We start from the raw sequence: 20,063 nt of genomic DNA, 5'->3' as shown, positions 1-20,063 counted from the left end.
GTCAAATGCTTTCTCAGCATCTAGTGAGATGATCATATGGTTTTTTTCCTTGAGTTTGTTTATGTAGTTTTTTCCTTGAGTTTGTTTATGTAGCTAGGGAGAGATAGCTTTAAAGAAACATCTTCAAGTATATATAATAAGTTTAAATGATCTAGCTACAGTCTTTCACACGAGTCCTTATTGATCCTTATTAAACAATGATTTACCGTGAAAAAAAAAAGAATTCTAATGTTCATCTTAGAGAAATATCGGAATTGTAGGCCTGTCTACTTCTGTCAACCTGCAAGGCACACAGACTGTTGCTGTCACTGAGTGTCACCCCAGCTTACTGGTGTGAACTTTGGGGTCCTCCGTGGAGCCTCAGCTTTGCCATCTCCTTCCTAGAATGCCTCTCTCAGATCCTGCCATGGCTGGGTCCTTGTCATCTGTGTGCTACTCCAATGTCTCTTTCAGAGTGAACGTCATGGGTGACCATTTCCCAAGCTCTGGGTAACTTCTGGTGCCCCTCTTGGTAGAGTATCTTATCACTGGGGCCAAATGCCAGGGCACTCTATCCCAGTCAGAACTCTTGCCTCAAGTCTCTGGGACTGTTTCCTAGGGAGTGCAGCTGTAACTCAGAGATATTTATTTATTTATTTATTTATTTATTTTTTGTGCAGTTCATGGGCCACATGGGCCCCAGGAGGACTATAGTTGTGCCCAATACAATATTGTAAAGTTACTTAAAACTTTATGGGATTTTGGGGAGATTTTTGTTGTGTAATTTGCACAGTTGGTGAGGTTGAACTTGTAGATGACAACGCTGGCCAACGATGTTGAAAAGCTGGGTTGGCCACGTTACTTAAGTGTTGTAATCAATGCAAAGTACTGAACATTCCTGGCCCGTAGTAAGCATCAAATAAACAGGGCTAATGATTCTCATTCTTTTTGTTATAAATTGTACAAGGGAACTTTTTTACTTGGCCCTTCTGTAATGCCTAGAATGTAAAAAATGTTTGGGATATGTCAGGTACATAAATGAATGGATGACCATTCTGTGCTAAAGCATAGAACCCCGGGACCCCTGGGACTGGTCAGATCTCAGCCCTGGCAGCCTGGGCCCAGCAGCTCTTCCTTTCTGTCCTCAGGAGAACTGCCACCGTTCCCGTCTTGGCTGCCAACTGCTGTGTCCCAAGGAAGATTGGGATTCATTTGCTGCCACCCATTGGATCCTCTGCAGATTCTACCTGAGAGGAAACAGCTGCCTTAATTGGATCCTCTGCAGAGTCTACCTGAGAGGAAACAGCTGCCTTGACTGGAAGTCCTGAGCAGCAATAGCAAATGCCACTGAGGGAAGCTTTGGGACCTTCTGGTTGGTGTCTGCACTGTGAGTTCTAGAAGAGCTGGAGCTTCATGGAGAGCCTCGGGTGCCGAATCATAAGGCTCCGTATCCCAAGAGGAGAGTGGAGAGCTGTCCTTCATTGCCTCTGGCCAGAAGGCTCACCGCACCACCCACTTTTCCCCTCCCCACCTCGTGTGTGTGTGTGTGTGTGTGTGTGTGTGTGTGTGTGTATGTGTGTGTGTGTAGGGTGTCTCTCTCAGCTTTTCTCCATTTTAGTTTTTGAAACAGGGTATCTCACTGAACCAGGAGCTCACCAATTCAGCTGGACCGGCTGGCCAGCGAGTCCTGGAATCCTCCACTCTTCACTTCTTCAGTGCTAGGGTTATGGACACACACTTCCAGGCCTGGCTTTTTTCTTCCTTTTAATGATTTATATGGTTTTAAATGTGGGTGTTTGGGATCTGAATTCAGATCTCACGCTTGCCAGCAAGCTCTTTCCTGACTGAGTCATCTTCCAGCTCCCAAAGGGATGGTTCGAAGATACACTTATCTCTCTCCACCCTCTGAACTTGACACATCCTCCAAAGCCTTGATTACGTCCCCGCCCCTCTCTTGTTGGTGCCCCGACCTCTCTGCCTGGGTTAACTGTTTATTCTTCTCTGAGCCCTGCTCAGCTTCCATTCCTGTCTTCTGGCTGGCTTGTTCATTTGGCCATTGGTTTACAGACACTGGCTGGGCCCCCATGCCTTGTCAGGTTCTGTGCTCTTTAAAAAAACAAAGACACAAGGTAAAGTCCCCGTCACCATGTGACCTTCAAACTGAGGTCCTTCACTCCTGGCAGGCTTCTCAAGGCTGGAGACTATGTCCCCACCAGGCTTCAGAGGGCTGCTCCCCCTGCCCTCCGAACAAGCTCTCCTCTTTGCAGAACAGAAGATGGGTCAACTGAATGCATACATACTTTGCTTCAGAACAAAGATGGCATGTGCAAACACAGTGTTCGTGATTGATGCCCCCCCTTGCTTGATGAAGAGCTTGTGTGTAAGAAAATCTGCATTGCTCCTCAGGCCTCTTGTAGGATTCAGGCCAACAACCTCCTTAGAAAAAACCCATGCGTGTCGAGAAGCTATGCAGTCTCACTGCTGGGCACATGGCTGCTAGACTCAAGGCCTGCGTTCTGACAGACTCAAGCCGCTTTAGTGTGAATCTGCTTCTGGCGTGGGAGAGGGGAGACAGGCTAGATGCCTCTTCCTGAACTGCTAACATCTTTATTTAGAGGGTGTCGGGACTCTCCTACCACAGCCCTCAGGGCACAGGCAGGTTGCTCTTTGGTCAGTAGAGGCCAGAGTGGTCCTTGCCTTTGTCTGTGAGCTCTCTAAGGACTCAACACAGTCATCCCCCACTTCTCCAGGTGAAGGTGACCATTTTAATCCTTATCTTTGATTCTCTGGGATCCAGGAAATAAGAAGACATCCCCCAACATCTTTTTGTCCCAAACCAGGAAATTCAGTGTGGCTGAAACCTTTTTAGCCCTGGTCCTTAGGATCTTTTCACACTGGGAAATTAGCCTGGAAAATGAGACATCGTTGCATTTGGGAATATCAGTGGCCTTTTCTTGGACCATTGCTTTCTGCTAAATAGCGTACTGCTTTCTGCCACTGTTATTAACCAAATAACGAGCTTGCATTCTCAGGGGCATTTGCTTCCTGAGAGGCACCAACTTGAAGCCAGCACTGATCTCATACACTGAGGCTTTAACAGGGGCTACTGAAGACAGCTTATTGAAATGAGGAGTTATTTGAAAAATAAAAATAAAAAGAACAATTTAGTTGCAACGCTTGCATCCGGAGCCAGTTTTCCTTGACTCTCATATCATGAGAAAGACAACCCAGGGCCGGGCGATGGCTCAGTTGGCAAAGCACTTGCCTTGCAAGCATGGGGACCTCCATTGGTTCCCCAGAGTCCATCTGAGAATGGCAAGTGGTCCTATCCCTGACGGATGGAGACTGCAGGGTCGATGGAGCCTCTCTGGTCAGCAAGTCCAGTCTAATTGATAAGCTTCAGGCCAACGAGAGGCCTTTTCTTAAGGAAAGTGGATGGTGTCCCTGAGGGACACCCAAGGCTGTTGTCCAGCCTTTACAAACACATATGTGCAGGTGCACACACATGCACACACACATATATGCACATTAAGAAGAGAAAGTGCAAGAATTCAGATCAGTAAGCTTTTTCTGTAGAGACATAGACAGTAAACTTTTTTTTCCATGGGGACCAAATGGCTTGCTACCCTGGTGTTAACAACTGGAATGTTCGCATAGGAGAGTTAGCGGGCACGGCTTTGTGCTAACACAGAGTCATGGAGGAACATGCAAGGTGGAGTTTAGTTTTCACATCTTGTGGAATACTTAATTTTTTTTTTAAAGCACTTCTGGATATGAGGCTACCTTTAAGCAATGAGCACTATATACACAGGCTACTCGTTCACGTTCTGTTGATTCCTGTGACAGAGACAAATTCAGAGCTGGCTTTGGGGTCAAAGGCACTTGTTAGTGCATGGCTTTTGTCAAGATGGGCATCTTTCTGTGTCTCCATCATCTGTGAAGCAGGAGCAGCGCACCGTCTTCATCATGCCCACTGTGGACGATGGAGAGACTGGCCTTAAAGTGCACAGAGAAATGCCCACCACATGGTAAGAACTCAATCCAATAATGTTTTTGACAAATATTTATGGGGCAGTCTTGGGGTAGGTGGTATACTCAGTCCCAGGTGTCTCATGATTTCTGCCTAGCATAGCTTAAAACCTAATGGAGCTGGTAAGAGCTGTAGCTGTTCTTATTACCCACAATGCCTGGGGATTATAAAAGAGAAGGGAACATTGTGTCATTAGATAGTGTATTGTGTTATCACTATAAATGTGTGTGTGTGTGTTATTATCATATTTGCACATGTGAAGGTCAGAGGACAACCTGTGGAAGTTAGTTCTCTCCTTTACCACATGGGCCTTGAAGACTGAACTTAAGCCATCAATCATGGCCAATGGTGCCTTTACCTGTTAAGCCATCCTTCTTGTTCACAAATATATCGTCTCTAAAGAAAAGGTGAAATAAGCCCCCTCGACGCCAGCTTTCTGTCCTTTCGGCCCATATCCTAACAGAACTAGCCTACTTCCCTGGGGAATGCTACACCCAAGTTGCCGTCAACTTACCCACAAGTCATTGCTTGCACATTTCTCATTCATAGATACTTTGACCTTTCAAAGCTATAAGGACCGGGGTCCCTGGCAGATGGGCCCCTCCACTGGATGACCCATATCCAGGAGTATATGGGGGACAGATTGGAGTAGATAGTTATTTAAAAAAAAAAGAAAAGAAAAAAAGAAAGGACCCAGGATGGGAGGTAGGGAGGAGGGAATGGATTTAGGGGAGAAGCTGGTGATGAATATAATCAAAATACATTGTATGAAACTCGTAAAGGATGAATAAAATTGTTTTAAGAACAGAAAGTCACACCACCACTGTATGGTAGACAATGACGACAACAAGAATATGGCTGGGCAGGCTTTCACAGTGTTAGAACAGCAACCAGAGGCAAGTTCAGGAGGAGGCGACGCTCCTGCCAGAGGCTATGTCTGACGCATCAGGTACTGAAGTGACCTGGGCTCTCAGCTGTGTCCACAAAAGAAAATACAGATTTGGATCTGCTCCAAGGGAAAGATCTAATTAAAAGTGTAGACTTGTATTTTTATTCTTTTCTAGAATAATTGTGCCAATTACCAAATCTATGTTGCTTTAATTATTTTAGTAGATTTATTTAATTTATGTATGTTAGTATTTCTTTTTCTGTGTGAATGTGTGCACACCAATTGTTTGGTGCTCAAAGAGGCCAGAAGAGGGCGCCAGATCTGAGTTACAGACATTTGTGTGCTGCCATGTGGGTGAACTGAGCCTGAATCCTCTGCAAGAGCAGCTGAGCCTGGATCCTCTGCAAGAGCAGCCAGTGCTCCTAACCTCTGAGCATCTCTCCAGCCCTCCTCTCACTATTCCCCTTAAGAGGACAGTTAGCTGCAGCACAACTCATTGACACTTTCACGTAAAGAGAAAAACCAGTGATTCTTTAAGTACAGCGTGAAGATGGAGTGAAGGCTGCCCTGGCCTAGCCTGCCTCCTCTCCTGGGTGTGTGAAAGCTCCTCCTATCAGGAAGTGGGGCCTGCTTCTCCTTCCCTTGAGAATCTGACTTGTGGCCTGATCCATACAATGTTTCAACAATGGGTCTGGGAGGTGGTACAGTTGGTAAATAACGGAGCCCTGAGCTGAGACCCTCAGCACACACGCAAAAGCACACACATTGGGTGTGGCAGTGTGTTCCTGCAACCCAAGTGCTGCAGAGGAGGTGGAGACAAGAAAATTCCTGGATCCCACTGACTGGCTACTACCAGGCTGAGTGAGAGACTCTGTCTCATAAAAATGTGGTGAAGAGTTAGTGAGAAAGACGCCTGACACCAATGTGTGACCTTCATATCCATAAATGTACTTGTCTGCATGAATATGCATACCTCCACATCCACTCCCACCCCTTACACACATCACACACACCCTATGACACAGCACCCCACATACACACACCACATCACACACACACACACACACACACATGCCTTTTACATACACACCACACCACACACACATATGCACACAAACCCTATGACACAGCACCCCACATACACACAGCATGCTGCACACATGCACACACACCCTATGCACAAAGCACACTGCATACACACATATGCACATATGCAGCACATCACACACGGACACACACACCTTCTACACACACATACACACACACATATACACACACACACACACACACACACACACACACACACACACACACACTGGCAGAAGTGATATGGTGCTAATGCTGGCACGTAGACTTTTCTGGAAGGAAGCGGCCACCACAGTGTACTGAAGGGAAGATGAGAGAGACCCTTGGGCCCTGGGTCCAAATGGAAGGAGAGTGACTGGCGGAGGAGCATCAAGCTCTCTGATACACAGGGCGGTATCTTCGTCAGCCTCAGTCAGTTTGCAGCTAAGTGCAGCCCAGGGAACATCTTCAGGCTGTGCTCCATCAAACAGAACTGCCTAGAACCTGAAATTCCCAGCCCGCAGAATCCAACGATTGATTGTTGTCTAAACTGCCAAGTTTTCAGCCGAGTTGTTACTCAGCAATAGATTACCAAGAGGAAGTGGTTTTTGAGTTACCGAATGGTCACCGGAGCAGCAGCTTCACTACGTAGGCTAAAGTTGAAAACGGACTAACAGATGAGGTAAGACCCAGCCCATCACTCTGCTCACATGAGAGATGAGAGGAGAGCACTCAGCAAAGCCTGTCTGTATTTGTCCAGTCTTCACTGGTGTGTCTCATAGCTCAAAGTGGAATATCATCCTATGCATTGGAATATCCTTAGTGGGTCTTAGACAATGCCATCTTTGCTCCCCTCCATAGGGAACAAAGAGGGGACAGAGAACACGACACAGCTCATTTATCTTGACAAAGAAAGATTACATGGAAACTGGAGGGATAGCTCAGTGGTTAAGACCTTATAGAGGACCTGAGCTCAGTTCAGTTCCCAGCACCCCAGGGGCTCACAACTCCCTGCAAATCCAGCTCTGTGAGGGATCTGATTTTTTCTAGCTCCCATGGGCACCTTCTCTGATACACACACACACACACTCACACACACACACACACACACACACACACAAACACAACGATAAAGGAGGCAGTGAACTAAAAGAGGATTAGATACAATGAGAACGCTAAAGGGTGACATAAAAAACTGGTACCCACAATTTAAAAATCACGTGGGCCCACAGCTCCCGTCGAAGTCAGCCAGCCGTCTTCACACTGTGGGGACTACAAAGCAAGCACTGCTTGGCAGGACAGAACAACCCAATATTTGATACTCATGATGATGATCATGACCCCGAGCAGAAAGCACAGATTAAATGTTTCTCAGCCTCGATTTTAAAAGGCAAGGACTGCATAAAGAACACCCAGAAACAACATCATGCCAAATGGCTAAAACAAATACATGCAATGCTCAAGGGCTCGGCTTCAGTGACGTGGAGACGAACCGGCATGGAAGAGTTGGCGTCGGATAAATGAGCCATTGCTCTATCCCCAGGATGACCCGCTTGTGTTCCAAGCTCTGGCTAGCATGAAGCCTTCCACTAAATGAAAAACGAGCTTCACTTGTGCGCAGCTCTGAGCTTACGTGCGCTCTCTAAAACCTTCCTGGGAAGTTTTTTGGACAGGTGTCTCTTTTCCAACAGCATAGTATTTGGACACTGCATTTTAAATATGTGCAGATGAAATGATATTCCACGCTTGTATTTCACGTCTAACCAGATGGGATAGCAGTAGTGAGAGCTGCACAAGAATCCTCCGTGGATGGTGAACGGAGATAAAACCTCACCTCCTGGTGACCCTGAACAGAGCCTCATGGTCATAAGCTCCAGAATGAGTGCTTTATTGCCTCAAATCTTTGATGATTTAGTATGCATGGGCCAACATCTGCTGTCTTGTTTCCACACACACTAACAGTATTTTCCTTTTTCAAAAGGATTTTGGAGACAATAGAAACTGACTTTGCCACCTGCAGGCCCTTAAGAACTTGGAAAGATGCGCATGTTGGCAGAATCCAGCTGCCAGGCGGTCAGGTCACACTTCCTCTATGTGGTGTTTTGAGAGGTATCCAGATTTGAATTCTTCTAGAGGGAGACATGACAGTTTCCTATGGCTCCCTCTTCCAGAGTATGCTCTGATGTCTTCTGTTGGCTTGTCGTATCGTGCCTTGCTTTGCTGCTCCAGTTTCTGAACATTTGACACTGTAGTTAGACTCTTAGTTCTTCCATGTGCTTGTGTGTGTGTGTGTGTGTGTGTGTGTGTGTGTGAGAGAGAGAGAGAGAGAGAGAGAGAGAGAGAGAGAGAGAGAGAGAGAGAGAGCACAGAGGCCTACTTTAGAAATCATTCTTAAGGCACTGGCTATCTTATTTCTTGAGGCATGGTCTCTCTCATTTATCCTGGGCCTCACAGATTTGCATAGACTGGCTGGTCAGTGAGCCTCAGGAATTCTGTCTCTGCCTCCCTGGTGCTGGATTTCAAGTGTGAACCTCCATACGTACCTGTTCTTTCTCTCCCTCTCTCCCTCCCTCTCTCTCTCTCTCTCTCAGATTTTGGAGATTAAACTTGGGTCCCTGTGCTTTTGAGGCAAGCCCTTCATCAACTGAGCCATCTCCCCTCTAATCTCTGTAGAGGTCAGACACTGCTGTAGGGCAGTTTTGTACCTTTTTGGTTTCAAGTGCCTATTTTTAAAGGGCAGAGATTCTGGTGACCGATACCAATACCAAAAGGAGCGTGTTAGCATGCGTGTGAGACAACCAGTGCAACAGTGTCCACGTGTCCCAGAACCTGGGAGAAATGCAGGCTGTTTCAGCTACACACGCTCTTCTTATAGGTAGGGGATATGCCATTGCTGTCCACAGCTTATGGCCAAGCTCTGTGAAAGACGCTGGGCATGTATCTGGGGATCTAACCAAGGAGATCATTCAAAATCTGCAGAACAGCCGCTGGAGCTGGAGCTCAGGTGGCAGAGGGCTTTGCCTAGCATCCACAGAGCCTTGACTTTGAGCTCAGGTGGCAGAGAGCATTGCCTAGTGTCCACAGAGCCTGGAGTTTGAGCTCAGTTGGTAGAGGGTCTTGCCTAGTATTCACAGAGCCTGGAGTTTGAGCTTCGCGGTTCATAAAACAGGCATGAAGTGCATGTCTGTAATCATAGCACTAGGAGGCAGAGGTAAGAGGACCAGAAGTTCAAGGTCACTGTCCTCCACAAAGGGAGTTCAAGGCCAGCCTGGCTCACATGAGACTCTTTTCAGTAACATATGCAAAACTTTATTGTGTATCTTCCTGTGTACCAGGCTAAAGGCCAATGTGTCTCATGGCCATTATCTCTTTCAACTCTTTTAACAGTATAAGTTCATTAACACCTTATAAGGATTCTTGATGCAAACTCTATTTTATTTTTCATTTATGTGTATATACCTCTGTCTGTCTGTACGCCATGTATATGTAGTACCCATAGGCCAGAATAGGGGCATTGCCCCTCTCCCCAGCCCCAAGTTGGAGTTCCAGGTGTTTGTGAGGCATCTGATGTAGGTGCTGGGAATGGAACTCTGGAAGAGCAGCAGCAAGCCCTTTTAACTGCTGAGCTATTTCCCCATCCCTGGATGCATACTTTTCAAAAACAGAAGGGAACTCTGTCTAAAGGCTTGAAGGGTACTTTAGCATTTTCAAAAATCTACATTCATTTATCATATAAATAATATTAAGAAGGACTGGGTAAAATACCCAGATTTTGAGTATAGCTGTTCCCCAAATCTGGATGAAAGGTTTTTAAGACTTCAGTGTTTGTATGAATTACAACTCAAGGTGGTATATGGTACAATAACACACAGTGTATTTTATGGACAGCCTAAGGGATTTTTAATGGTAATTCTGACTCTGGGCAATTCTCTCCCACTCAGAAGCTCGTACTTAAGGCATACAGTTATGTTCTGTGTTATGAGCCCTGGTTCTAGCTTATCACAACATGAACGTTGCTTCAAAAATCATTCCAGCAAAATTAAAATACGCTTACTGCAGTATACAGACTCTTAGAGGACTGCATACTTTCCCTGGGCTTTGTGTTCTTGTGCAGCCACAAATGGGACCTGTAACTTGACTTTATTTATTAAGACAGGGTCTCATCATGTAGCCCAGGGTGACCTCAAGCAGATGGTCATCTCTCCTGAGCCCCCAGAGTGATGGATGGTGTTACAGGTGTGCACCATCTTGCCTGGCTTGTGACTCACTTTAGTGACCATGACAGACAGGGCTTCTATCTCCATCTTTTAGGAGTCTTTCTCTTGCTGCTCTTGGAAGCTGAGTTTGAGATGCCGAGTGTTGGAGGTGTGGTCCTAGGTCGTCTCTGGGAGCTGAGACTAGCTACCTGTGAGCAGCCAGAGCCTGAGTCCCAGGGCAGCCACCTGTGAGCAGCCAGAGTCTGAGTCCCAGGGCAGCAGGAAGCCATCTAAAGCCATAGTTGACACATGACTGCAACATATCCAGTTCCTGAGCTAGAAGACCTGCCTAGAATGCTAGAGTGCAGTGTACAGCTATTGCGGGATATATGACATTCAAAGTGAAGCCTAAGTATAAAGAAATTCACTGCCCTGCAACAACAGATAAACAATAAACAGAATTGGATGATACATCTAGGATTACGTCAAGGCCTAACATTGAACAAGACTCTCATCCAGTTAAATTCCCCCCAGGGGAACTGAGTTCTAAGCAGAGAATGTACTTGTCCTGGGTCTTTGGGTTCCAATCCCACCCCTCCAAGGTCTCCTGAGACCATAGCACATCTCTCCTCTCCCCTAACAATAAAATAAAAGTTTGGCCTATATGACATGTCAGGGCACATTAATCTTTGGTCAGGTCTCCTCTCTCCTGGGCCCACCCTGCCTGTGTGGTCTGTGCCCTTTAGATACTTGTTTATAAAGCACCTCCCAGAGGTGGAGGGAAAAATAAAACCCCGTGTGTGTAAAATCATTTCTCTTATTGCTGCAACTAAATACCCAACAAGAAGTCACTTAAGGGAGGAAGGGTGAACTCTGGCTCACAGTCTCAGGGGAGCCAGTTCACCTTGGCGAGGAGGGACTGGAGAGCTGGCAGTGAAGAAGATAGGAAACAGGGTAGGCTGTAAACTCTCAGATCTCGCCCTCAGCAAGGGCTTCCCCCAGAAGTTCCACCTCCTGAAAGTTTCACAAGATCCCCCAACAGCTTCGGCTGCTGGGACCAAGTATGGAAAGGCGTGGGGACATTTTATATTTAGTCACATTTGGGAGGTGTTGCAGTGAAGGGCAGTGGACCTCAGGGTCTCCCAGCGCTGTCATTCGCTGACACCCACGGAACATGGCCAACCGTAGGGAAGGGCTGCTAGCATTTTCCATGTACCCCTGAGCTTTCCTCCCACTTTTGTCCCCCCAGTTTAAGGATTAGTATCTCACAGAGGATAATAGGTAGGTCAACACACTCCATAATAACAAGCAAACTGTCCTCAGGTGAAAAGAATCCAGGTCAGCGGGTCCACATGTCCTCCCCCCCCCATCCCCAAATAGCTTTGAGTGACAGGAACAGCAGAGCAACTCAGACCCACGTAGGGACAATGGCTATTCTTGACACAGAGGAGGGAGAGACGATATGGGCTCACAGCTCAGTTAGGCCCACTGGTGAACAACTACAGCTCTCCTTCCCTATGGAGAGCCTGAAGAGTGTCAGTCTTGTGCCCCTGATTGACTGCTGTTGTTCAAACCACACCCCTTCCCCCCCACCTCCACCCCACTCGGGAAAGTACAAGAATAAATATTAACCCCAAACTCCAAAGGCTTCCCAGGAGCTCAGAGGGGAGACTCAGCTTTAACCTGTGCCCCCCAATGTGCTAGAGTTTAACTGGAGTCATATGACCCATCCAGATAATGGGTTGTTTTCTAAGAGAAACACAGAAATGTCCAACACCAACTCGACATAATAAAGGAGAATAAAATAGTCATTATGAATAAAATATGTGGGCAGGAAAAAAATGTATAAATGATCGGAGCCTGCTGACACTGAAAAGCCTTTTTAACTGCCTTCCAGGCAAAACACATATTTTTCAAACTCCCGTTTTTTTTTTTTTTTTTTTTTTAGCCTCCCCTGGTGACCCAGGGCAGTTCAGTGTGTTGGTGACATGGATCATTTCGAAGTGTTGTTGGCCTTTTGCTAGTTACAACATCAATTTCTCCAAGTCCTCAGCTGGTTTGCAGCCTACACACACACACACACACACACAGACACACACACAGACACACACACAGACACACACACACACACACACACACACACACACACACACACAGACACACACACAGACACACACACAGACACACACACAGACACACACACACACACACACACACACATAGACACACACACAGACACACACACAGACACACACACACACACACGCACATGCACACACACATGTGCTCAGGCATGCTATACAATTGAGATGCCTGGCTCTGCTCATTCCATGTAGCAGTTGGCATTAGTTTTCAGCACACCAGATGATGCCACCAGTCATGGCCGCCACTTCTGCATCACCAGGTTTGAACTCTGCTAGTAAACAAGACCCGGCATCCACATTTTCCTCAGCTTACCCTTCTGAGGTCAAAGAAAAGGGACAGGAAGCCTATAGAGGACTGAGAGCAGCCTATGGCCAGTCTTCCCAGGGAGCTGTAATCTTTGGAGAGAGGGGCATGGCATTCACTCCCAGCTTATGAGCCCCTTTATTCTGTTTCCCTCTTATTATTTTCCCGATGTTAGACACTGTCCTTGGCTCTTGGAAATATGCCACCTCTGCCTTCATGACCCTTACTGTGTGTGGGTAATATGTTTGGAAAGAACACTGCAGGCTCTCCCACCTCTCTCCCTGTGCCTGTGGTCTAGCCTCAGCCTCTTGAAGTACTCACTCTGCTTGACTTTATTCCTTATCTTTGTCCAGAGGCACCTTCAGCCATTTCCAGAAACACTTGGAAGACCTGTCAGACCTTTTCAAGGGTCACAAGGGGTATGAACCTTAAGGTGCTTCAGTTCAAACCTGATGGTACGTTAGATTATGGGGCTTTAAAACTCTCCCAGGCCCAGCTTGACCTGGGGTAGGGGTGGGAACAGATGTAAAGCTATTGGTCTTTATGTGCAATGTTTAAGCTATCTATTGCAGATAAGAAAGGCTAAGACCACAAAACAAAATAGCCCCCAACCCTCACCATCCCAGCCACTCCTAGGCTGTAACTGTAACTGGGCACAGTTCAGAGTGCTCTCCAGATAATACACAGCTGAGGCTGAGAAACCTGTAGGCATTAGAGCGCCAATGGCCTGGAGAGGGAGCCAGGGAAGAGGCAGCCACTTGCAAAGGGTCAAAACAAAACAGCCGCTAGTGCTTAGAAGCATGAGCCCCTTAAACCTACACAAGCCTACCCAAGCCAGCCGCTGGAGCTGTGCTTAGAAGCATGAGCCCCTTAAACCTACACAAGCCAGCCACTGGGAGCTGGGCTTGGGTTAGTTGCCTGTTGGCCTACAGTGGGCCTGCAGGCCTTTTGTGTGTGAGCTAGGAAGGACAGAGGAGAAGGGAAGGGAAGCAGTGAGAATTTTCCTACCAAGGGCAAGTTGAGGAGTCAGGACACAGCTAGGGCGGGCATGAGCCATCAACTCTCAGTACCACATGGAGCCTCATTGGGCTATCCTAGGCAAGTCACTGGGCTATCTTAGGCAAGTCACTGGGCATCACAAAGTCTCCCTTTCCTCATTTTGGGTTAGCCTGTTTCTGGAAATTCTCTGCTTTTCTTCTGAGCCTTAAAGTCCCGTGTCCTAGGAAACACCTTGGGAGGGGGTGCGGGAGGGGTGAAAAGCAAGATGGTTGTTTGTAGCACGCCTTGGTTGTAGGTGATTGCATCTCTTTGCAGACTTGGTAGCGAGGATAACTGTCTTTATGCACAGTGCCTGGGAGTGGGCCAGTGTCTGATGAATGAGAGCTATTGCGACCCATTTTCTTCTCACAGGGCGAGGCACCCAATAATATGGATAAAATCTGTGCTCACCTGAGCCTTTGATTTCATTACATAAATTAGGAAGCGTCTTCTCTGTTAATTATGAGGGCGCATTTCTCAACCACTTAATGATACCTTCATTCATTGCCTGCTTTGTAAATCTTTGCTGCCAATGGTAGGTTCCTTGTGTCAGCAAATTATCTAAATATTTAGTTGTTTTTTTCCCCCTTCCCAAGTTCCATGGCTTTGTGCTACTGCTGAGGGCAGAGTCTTAGCCACAAATCCAACTCTAACCTAGAAACCTCACTCCCTTCTTTCTCTGGCATGGCTGATGATGTTGGAGTTGGGGTTGCCTCTCTCTCTCCCATCTCTGGTATACCTGCTCTGTCTACCAAAGGAGTCACAAGAAAAACAGAACACTCATTTTCTATTCCTTCAGACATGGTCCAGGGCAAAGCTTTGGCAGCTAGGATGCTTATCTGATTCTGATTTCCAGTCCCACCTTACCTTGTCTTTCCAAAGGAAAGGACAATGGGTGACATGGAAGGGAGCAGGGAGCTGAGGGGTGTCCAGTTATACCACACCATAAAGATGCTACGAGGACTCATAGCATCTTTATACCAGAATAAAGGAAAGAAAGAGAGAACATGGTTGGCTAACCCTGGAGCTCTGTGGGCCCACACTGGATAATTCCCAGAGTTCCATTCATCTCCTTTTTTCTGACTTAGGTGCTGGGGACAAATAAAAGTAAAGTTCAGAGAGTATAATATACATGTGTGTGTATGTATATATGATATACGTGTATACATGACGTGTGTGTGTATATATATATATATACACATATACCATATACATACACGGACACATGACATATGTATACATATACACATACCATATACACACACATGCATATATACACATATGTATATATATGTATGTATATACATATATGTGCATATATACACACACATCATATATCACACATATGATATATGTATATATCACTTGTATACACACATATATAATATACACACATGTAGACACACAGATACATATATGTATATATACATGTACATACATGTATACACATGTACACATATACATATATTTTCATATATAAACACATACATATATGATATGTCATCTTTGTCATTATATATACATGTATACACACATATAAATATACACACACACACATATATATACATATATATGTATATGGTAGAAGGAACATACCATATATGATGTATATGATACACACACACTCCTAAATGTATGTCTGTGTACCACATGTGTGCCCTGCTCTTGGAGGCCGGAAGAGTGCTTCAATCCCAAGTGACTGGAGTTACGGATGGTTGTGAGCCACCTTGTGTGCTGGGAATCAGACCTGAGTCCTTGGTAAGAGCAGCCCATGCTCTCAGCCACCGAGGCCTCTATCCAGCCCCCCAGGTGGCATCCTTGAAAGTTCATTCCCAGATCTTTACTGCATGGTTTGGGACAAGGAACTCCATGGCTCATCTAGTTAAGAGAGAGGGAACATTTCCAGTCCCATCTTATCTTGTCTTTCCAAAGGAAAGGCCAACAGGTGACACGGAAGGGAGCAGGGAGCTGAGGGGTGTCCAGTTATACCACACTACATATAAGGATGCTACAAACAGCTCAGTATCACAGTGCAGTAAGTGCAGAAGGCCCTGAAACTGAGTCATGAGTTGTTCAGAGTCACGTTGCCACCTTGCATAACTGCTCAGTGTGGGTCTCAACTGAGGGGCAGCATGTAAGGATTAACTCAGAGGGAAAAGGGCCATGTTTACCTCTGGTTGTCTTAGGGAAGTGCTCAATGCTGCTAAGATGTGAAAGTGAGAGAGGAATGTTCTGCAGAGACAGAACTGGCAGTCCATGTGTATCAAGTATCTACTTCAAGGCAAATCCTGCTCCAAATTCTTCTGACATGTTCAGTTTATGCAACTCCTTGAATAGTCCTGCAGAGTAGCCTGCTCCTTCCTCCTCCTCCTCCTCCTCCTCCTCCTCCTCCTCCTCCTCTCCTCCTCCTCCTTACCCAGATGGAGGCAACAGGACACCACAGAGGTCTCTTATTTTACCCAAGACCTCACAGCAGCGAATTCCAAGCTGCTGATTTTAGCTTTTGGTTCTCACCCATGATCCTAAAAGGTTTCACTCACCTAGGCAAAGTCACTAAGAACTAAGTGTCTGCAAAACTCACGGACGTTTCAGGAGGGCACCTGATGGAGAGATGAATAATGTCTGAAAGCATTTTCCTTCCTTTATTCCTTCCTCCCTTCCTCCCTCCCTCCCTCCCTTCCTTCCTTCCTTCCTTCCTTTCTTTTTCTTTCTTCCTTTCCCTTCCTCCCTCACTCCCTTTCTTTCCTACTTTGTTCCTTCCTTCCTTCCTCCCTTCCTTCCTTTCTTTTTTTATGTATATGTACCTAGTATGCTTGTGTGATACACAAATGAGTGTGCATGGGAGCACATGTGTGCCTGTATTGAGGGGCAGGGTTGACACTGGTGCCTTCGTTGATTGCTTTCTGCTTTTTTACTGAGGCAGAGTCTCTGCTGAAGCTGGGATCCTGTAGATAGCTAGTTTGCCCTTGTTCCTTTGTCTCTGAATCCCCAGTGCTGGGGTTATAGGCTGCCCCACCTTTGCAGGAATGAAGATGTTGGGGTCCTTACTCTGGGAGGCACGACTGCTCAGCAAGTGCTTACCCATGGCGTCTCCCTAGTCCCCAACATTTCAAACACTTAAAAACCTCATGTGACCACAGGCTGAAATATAAGAGATCTTCACGAAAATTCCAGTTTGTTCAGGTTTGTTAAGGTCACTTCCGGTTTTGCTTTTAAGGTTAAACTACAAGACATATCCAGTATTGCTCTGAAGAAAGGAATCTTTTCAGACTGGGAAAATGGGGTTACAGGGCTTGAGGGGGGGCTGGGGGTTAAGAGAGCTTGCTGCTCTGCAAGCTGGGTTTCCAGCACCCACTTCAGGTGACTCACAACCACCTGTTTCAGGGGATCCAATGTCCTGCTTTGAAATCTGCAGGCACCATTGCGTACACGATGTATCCATAGATGAGTAGGTACACACAGGCATGTAAATGCTTTATTTTTTTTTAAAAGATGGACTATGAAGCAATATTTTCTGAACTGAAAAACACCTTCATGGATTAAGCAATTAAGTTTCTGGGGAACAGACCATGCCCATGGCCTAAAAGTAACTTAAAATGCAAAGTGGATGCAGAGCTTATGTAGCTGCGGCTTCTCTGTGGCATGTCCAATTTTGAAATTATTTCCATTTCTATGTTTCTGAAGAGGGAGAATGTAGACAGGGGTGCATGCCAGTCCTAACTAAGAGGCTGCTTGTAATGGCTACCCTCTGACAAAGAGGAAATCAGGCTCTTAAGATGGAGAGCCACTGAATCCATCAGACACAGCCCAGGGCAGGCTCCATACTGGGTTTTATTTGTTTCTTTGTTTTGGTTATTTATTTATTTAATTTTGGTACAGAAAAACAAATTTGGATGGGTAGAGAGGCGGGGAGGAGTTGGCAGAGGAGAAACATGATAAGATATATTGTCTGAGAATATTAGAAAACCTTTCTTCCTGCACAACATGCATATCTGCTGTCTAGAGATGCAGGGGAGTGTCTGATCTCCTGGGACTGGAGTTACAGATGGTTGTGAGCCACCATGTGGATGCTGGGGATCAAACTCAGGTTCTCTGGAAGAGCAGTCAGTGTTCTTAAGGCCATCTCTCTAGCCCTCTCTGTCTATATTTTATTTTCATTTATAATTTGTCTCTTTGAGACGAAGTCTCAAGTGGTCCAGGCTGGCCTGGATATCCTTGTCTCCTTTCCTCCAGCTCCCAAGTATATAGACTCAAGATGTCTACCAGCACACACAGTTCTGTCTCTGTGTGCTTTAAAAAAATTAAATTTTATTTATATGTATGTGTGTGTCTGCCACATATGTGCTGGTGCCCCTCAAGGCCAAGAGGAGGTGTTGGATCCCACGAAACAGGAGTTACAGGAGGTTCTGAGACACCCAACATAGGTGCTGGGAACTAAACTCAGGCCCTCTGTGAGAGCAGCAAGCACTCTGAAATGCTGAGCCATCTCTTTAGCCGCTGTGCGCGTATTTTAAAAGTTTTATCAATTTCTTGCCCTGTTGCCTGTGCTGTGTGCCTTTATTGTAATGAAACTGCCGCTGAGAATCTGAAGTCTACTGTCTTAAAAGGTGAAACTGCAGCCACAAATCTGAAGTCTATTGTCTTAAATGGTGAAACTGCAGCCGCGAATCTGAAGACTATTATTTCATAAGGTCCATGTGGTTGGGAGGGGACAAGGCCTGGAAAGGGCTGCAGAGGCCCAGCTGCTTACTTTGAGGAGCCCACGGAAATGATCTCTGACCTCACAGCCCGGCTCTAGCAAGGGGGCGTGGCTCCATTGATTACTCGGCAGCTATTTTGAGTAATGAGATGGCGCTCCTGCACAGCAAGAGGTAGATTTTCCTCTGTTCATGTAAATGTTATGGAAATGAGAATTTATTAGTCGGCATCCCGGAAACCCACCCGTAAGGCTTGATGTTTTCCCTGCAAGGCTCAGGTGGACTGAGAGAGGGCTTCTGCTAGGTTCTCTGGCATTAGCAGGAGGGGCTCGACCTTCCTGCTGTCAGCAGGGCTGACACTGTCCTGATGATGCACAATTCCAGGGAAACACGAAGAAAGTTCCAGATATACTATTAACAGCCACCTCCCCCAGGCCCCCAACTCCAACGCTGTGGAGAGACAGTAGTTGTTGGAGATGTAGAAAATTTCTTCTCAGTGTCAGTGTTTGCTAGGACGGAAAGCTTCCATCTCATGCTTCTGAGTTCACCAGAGAATAAAATTTGATCATTACCACGCTTGTCTGAAACTAGATTAATAAAGGCAAAAGAAAGCTCAAAAGCATTTCTATGGAGAATTTGTCAAGCCCCCTCCCCAGGGTGCTTCTCTTTCTTCCTGAGAGGGTATCACATAGCCCAGGCTGGCCTCAAACTCTTTAAGCAGTCAAGAGTGACGCTTACATCTTTCAGTCTCCACAACCAGTGTGCTCAGATTATAACTGTGCACTCCCTCACCTGCTTTATGCAACCATGGAGATCCAGTCAGAACGCCAGGCACGCTCAGGAAGCTTTCTACCAACTGAGCCAGTTCCTAGGCTGCCAGGGTTTGTCTCCCTCAGCCCAGCGGTCCTCGTGTGCTTTGTTATTTGACTTCAACCCTTTATGAATGGCCATTAGGGAAACAAGGATTCAGTGACTTCTGCCTCAATGCCGTTCTTTAAATCCTTGGCCACATCCAAAGTTGAAGTGTGTGGACCCTGGCATTGCCATTCCCCCTTCATAGGAGGCCAAGTGGTATCTGGTCAGGAATACGTGATCCACACATGGAAGGTGAAAGCTGGCTTCCCCAGAGCAGCTTGCCAGCGCCAGTCACGATGGTAATGAACTCCCAAGGCCTCCTGGGTACTTATTCCACCAGGGGATTTCCCCCTTTTCCTTTTCCAAGAGAGTTCTCAAAACTGATTTAAATATTATGATACTCTCATCTCTGAGTGCTAAGTGGGAGACGCATTCACGTTGGCTGGGAAACCTTTTAAAATATAGACTTTCCTTCCCTCAAATGGCACTGCCACAAAGGTGAATGTTCTCCTAATAGACGGTTCCTTTAACACACACACACACACACACACACACACACACACACACACACACACCATGAAAGCTGAGGCTGCAGGATGGCTCTGTGCTTTTAGCAAGGTTAATGTTGCTAAGCAACTAAGTAACCATAAAAAGAGAAGCAGGTACCCATTGAAAGGAAATGTCGCTCGTGTGCAAAGACAAGACTTGCCTGTCGATCTTTAGGCAGGAGAGTTCTTCCCGTTACCACTTTGCCGCTGCAGCTCTGGACTGAAGCAGGCTATGTGCAAATACGGGAGGGTTGGCCCTGGGGGATGGGCAGGAAGGACCAGCTATTGAGAATATACAAGCTGAGAAGTGTCATTAGC

General features: G+C 46.3%; 1 protein-coding gene and 1 long non-coding RNA gene across 4 annotated transcripts in view; one reads left to right on the top strand and one right to left on the bottom strand.

Annotated features, from left to right (window-relative positions):
* Positions 1-1,435, top strand: part of LOC116091457 — a 17,025-nt gene extending 15,590 nt beyond the window's left edge. The window contains exon 4 of the long non-coding RNA XR_004119042.1: positions 1,128-1,435. This is a non-coding gene — a long non-coding RNA (uncharacterized LOC116091457). The remainder of the gene's footprint in view (positions 1-1,127) is intronic.
* Positions 1-20,063, bottom strand: part of Tshz2 (teashirt zinc finger homeobox 2) — a 462,303-nt gene that overhangs the window by 133,518 nt on the left and 308,722 nt on the right. The gene's annotated exons all lie outside the window — the stretch shown is intronic.

This window comes from Mastomys coucha, unplaced genomic scaffold, assembly GCF_008632895.1.
Source record: "Mastomys coucha isolate ucsf_1 unplaced genomic scaffold, UCSF_Mcou_1 pScaffold15, whole genome shotgun sequence".
In the NCBI taxonomy this organism is placed as follows: domain Eukaryota; kingdom Metazoa; phylum Chordata; class Mammalia; order Rodentia; family Muridae; genus Mastomys; species Mastomys coucha.
Note: the sequence above shows the minus strand (reverse complement) of the source record. Positions and strands in the feature narration are given on the sequence as shown.